This window comes from Myotis davidii, unplaced genomic scaffold (genome assembly GCF_000327345.1).
Source record: "Myotis davidii unplaced genomic scaffold, ASM32734v1 scaffold233, whole genome shotgun sequence".
NCBI classification, from domain to species: domain Eukaryota; kingdom Metazoa; phylum Chordata; class Mammalia; order Chiroptera; family Vespertilionidae; genus Myotis; species Myotis davidii.
In genome coordinates, this window is record NW_006285917.1 from 1,995,747 (window position 1) to 1,999,917 (window position 4,171).

Sequence of the window (4,171 nt, forward strand, 5' to 3'; positions counted from 1 at the left end):
CGGGGTGGTCATCAGAAACTTCTTGGCCATCGGGAAGAGATGGCCACAGAGGCCCCTAGGCCTTTGCCCTGTGTCTGGGGAAGTAGGGAGAGGAGTGACAGTAAGTGATCTCCAACGTTCATGGCCAGAAACGTTGTAGAGGTGACTCCAACCCACTGGAGTTTTCTCCAGAGTCTGTGGGTTCTGACAGTCCAGAGAGGCGAAAGGTCTCCCTAAGGATCCATCCACCACTTCCGCTCAAGGTAGAGCTTCCTGTCCCCCGGGTTACAGGAAGATGCTGAGACACACTGACTGCCAAGTGGCATCTAAAGCCCTCTGGCCTCACAGGCTGGCAGGAGACCAGAGCCACTGTTCCAGTCCTTCTCTAAAGGGTCAAGTCAGGGTCTTGGTAACTGAACTATGGTGAAGACAAGGGCTTTTGGAGCCCCACTTGCCTGGGTTAATATCTAGGCTCTGTCACTTACCAGCTACTTAACTTCTTTGGGCCTCAGTTTCCTCATCTGTGAAATAGGGATAATGATAGGTCCACTTCATGAGGCTGTAAAGATTAAATGAATTAATACATCCAGAACTGTGCCGGGTACATTCAGAACAATGTAAGTGCGGCTGCTGTGTCATCTCCTATCACATCTTAGAGCACACCCTGGCACTGGCGCATGCCATATTTTGAGCTGCGTTGGGATTAGGGAAAGTCAAGTTTCAGAAAGGTGCCCTGTCCAGCAATTGTCAGACACATTTCCTCAGCCACTTGGAAAAGACTGCCTGAGAATGCATCTGCGTCTCTGCCTCATGTTTTGTGGCAAGGAAGCCAAGACAGAGAGATGGTGAGAAACAGAGACAGAAGAGAGACAGAGCCAGCGCTCCAAGTAACTGCCTCATCCTAGCATGAAAGCAGGGAGTGGGTAAGTCCTGGGGTGAGGGTGTGAATGGACCCGTCTCGCTAGAGGTGCAGGGTTGAGGCTGATCAGCCATGGAAACCCAGGGACTGGTGGTGGCATGAGGGCGACGGAAGCCTTTGAAAACTGTTTCAGGAGATATGGATTTGACGGTGGACTTCCAAACACTGAGTCATGTGTGAATTATCACTCCTTTTATCAGTTGATTGGAGTGGGGGGTAGGGAAGGGGAAAGATAGAAAGGGGATTCCACCACCCATTCCTTTCCCACCTGTGTCAGCACCCACAGGCAAGCGCCTTAGGGGAATGGGCCCTGGTGCTGACTTTGGCTCAGAGGCTAGTCTCCGCCCAGGAAAGGCCCAGGTCAATGCCAGAAATTCTCAGGGCTCTGGGCAGGGAGTAGTGAGAAGCAGTAAAGCCTCATCCCCCATGAGAGCCGCTGGTCAGCCGTCTGATACACACAGGCCTTCCACACGGGCCTCAGGAAGTCATTCTCTGAAGGTGACGGAGACATGCAGCCTTGGAGTGGGACTGAGTGGCTCTTGCTAAACAGCCCAGGCAAGGCAGTGCAGGACAATGGATGGCATGCAGGACAGGACCAGACCTAGCCCTGGCCCTGAGCCTGCCTCGCTGAGGGATTTGGGGTTGGGGCTTTGTCTCTCTGAACTCTGCCTCTTCCTATATGAATGAGTCACTGAGGGACATCTGGACATGGCTGGGAGGGGATGGGGAGGAATCAGTCAGGCCCATAGGAAAGAGGTCATGGCTTGCCTTGGATGGCTTATGGTAGGGATCCTCAAACTTTTTAAACAGGGGGCCAGTTCACTGTCCCTTAGGCCGGTGGAGGGCCAGACTACAGTTTAAAAAAAAAACAAACTATGAACAAATTCCTATGCACACTGCACATATCTTATTTTGAAGTAAAAAAAAAAAAAACGGGAACAAATACAATATTTGTATTTGCATGTGGCCCGTGGGCCGTAGTTTGAGGACCCCTGGCTTATGGGCACTGAGTTTCTCCCAAAACCAGGTCAGAAGGATTCCCTAAGCCAGCCTTTCCATGGCCGCCCTGTCACCAGGTGAGTGGTATGGGTTACTGTCCTGGGCCTGGAAAGGAGATCTAGGAGGAGACCCAGCTCTGTCCTCAGACCCTTCGTCACCCCCTCACCACCAACAGGCCTGTCCCATTCACTACTGTACCCCCACTGTGGCAGCCCAGTACATGGCACCCCACAATTGCTGAAAACACATTTCTCTCTCTTATGCCTGTTGCCTTTGATGCCATGTCTCTCTTGGAAACGCTAACCTATTTTCTTTATTTTTTTAAATTGATTTTTCTTTTTTAGAAAGAGAGAAACATTAATGGCCCCCAGTGGGGATCAAGCCTGTAACCCAGGCACATGCCCCAACTGGGAATCGGCAACTCTTCGGTGCACGGGACGGCGCCCAACCAACTGAGCCACACCAGCCAGGGCAAAGCTAACCTATTTTCCCAAGCCCTCGACAGTGCTGATTGGTCCCAGTGGACAGCGATCAAGGCCCGCAGTCTATGTGCCTATGTGACATGGAAAGGAATGTGCAGCTGGGCCAGGAAGGTGTCCGTTTGTCTGCAGGTCTTCTGAGGCTGACCCTGGGAGCGGCAACATGTCCCGCCTCAGGGCAGTCCTCTCTTTTCTTCCCGGTCCCTAACCCAGTCACTGCCTGCACTGACTCACCCCGTGTGATTGGAGCTCACCCACAGCTGAAAAGAAAGTCAGATGGGAACCAAACTCTGTCCCCTGCACCTTGCCCTAAAGCTACTCGGGACAAGGACACGGTGTGCCAAGCAGAGGCTCTGAGAGGGCAGCTCCAGTCTCTCCCTCCACCTTCCCATCCCTGTTGTGGCTCCGGTGGCGGGAGCAGCAATGGGCAGGGAGGAAAGGAACATGATCTGGTGAAGAATGTACTCACACTCCCTTGCACGCCTCCGACACCACAGTCATCGAAGCCGGTATAAATGAATCACGTCCCTGCCTCTCCATTGCAGGGAAAGGCTGCACATTTCCAGAGCACCAGGCACCACATGGAAGGACCAAAGCAAATGCCAAGAAAATGGTAAAAGCACTTTTCTTATTCACCATTTTAGGTTTATACATGCACAGTTTGTAGGAGCCTGGCCTGTGGTAAGCCCCAAACCGGCGTTTACTAAGAAAGATAAAACCACCCTCCCTGAGAAAGCAAAGGGCAGAGGCTTTTTCTGTATTTACTTTTTTTAGTTCCTCTAATTAAAGTATTTGTTGATTTCCAGCCCACAGTTTCAACCCACTGAGGGGGATTTTTTTAGGACTTTGGTATGCCATTGGCAAAACACCTTCATGTGAGGGAAGAACATTCCCCAGACTTGCAGGGACCTGCTGGAGGGAGGCTGAGTGCTCTGCTCTGCAGTCTCGCCCCACAAGTGCTAATCGCCTGCTATATCTGAGGGGTGGGGGCCAAGGCTACTCCTCATATCCTCTTGCATATGTACCCCACCCTTCCTGCCCAACCCCAGCCAGCTCCAAATGAAAATTCCAGCCTGCAAGGCCTCCTCTGATGAGCCCAGGGCCCTTCCCTTCTGCGCCTACAGATTGCTTATCTCCCAGCACCGGGGTGGAAAACTGCAGTGAGAGGCTGGGATACTAGGATGTGTCCAGGGTCCCCACAATTCAAGGAACAAGACAGGCCCAGAGTGGGCCGGCTGTCTCTTGAACCTGTGCTGTGACCCACGATTTGTGTGAAGGCCTTGCACAGGAAAATGCAACTCAAGGGCCCACTTGTTACTGGGACCCACAGAACAAGCAGAAGGGTGCCAACTCCAAAGCCCACCTGAGCCTTGGCAGCGGTGGGGTCTGAAAGTCCTAGAGAAGTTGCTGGGGTTCCCAGCATCAGAGGGCAGCCTTGGCCAGACATGGCACATGAGAGAGGGCGAGGCCAGTGGTCGGCAAACTCATTAGTCAACAGAGCCAAATATCAACAGTACAACGATTGAAATTTCTTTTGAGAGCCAAACTTTTTAAACTTAAACTACATAGGTAGGTACATTGTTATTAACTTAATCAGGGTACTCCTAAAGCTTAGGAAGAGCCACACTCAAGGGGCCAAAGAGCCGCATGTGCCTCGCGAGCCGCAGTTTGCCGACCACGGGGCTAGGGTATCCAGCTCCCCAGTCCACAGAGGGCCAGTCTCCTCTGTGGCACAGCCACTCTGAGAATCCTGCCGAGATCAAAGCTGGGACCCAGAGCTGGGTGTGGGCAGAAT

General features: G+C 52.4%; 1 long non-coding RNA gene across 1 annotated transcript; it reads left to right on the forward strand.

The window, feature by feature from the left end:
- Positions 1-712: 712 nt before the first annotated feature.
- LOC107182032 lies at positions 713-3,183 on the forward strand. Its single transcript, XR_001512749.1, has 2 exons — positions 713-902; positions 2,242-3,183. It is a non-coding gene; the product is annotated as an uncharacterized LOC107182032 (long non-coding RNA).
- The last annotated feature ends 988 nt before the right edge of the window (positions 3,184-4,171 follow it).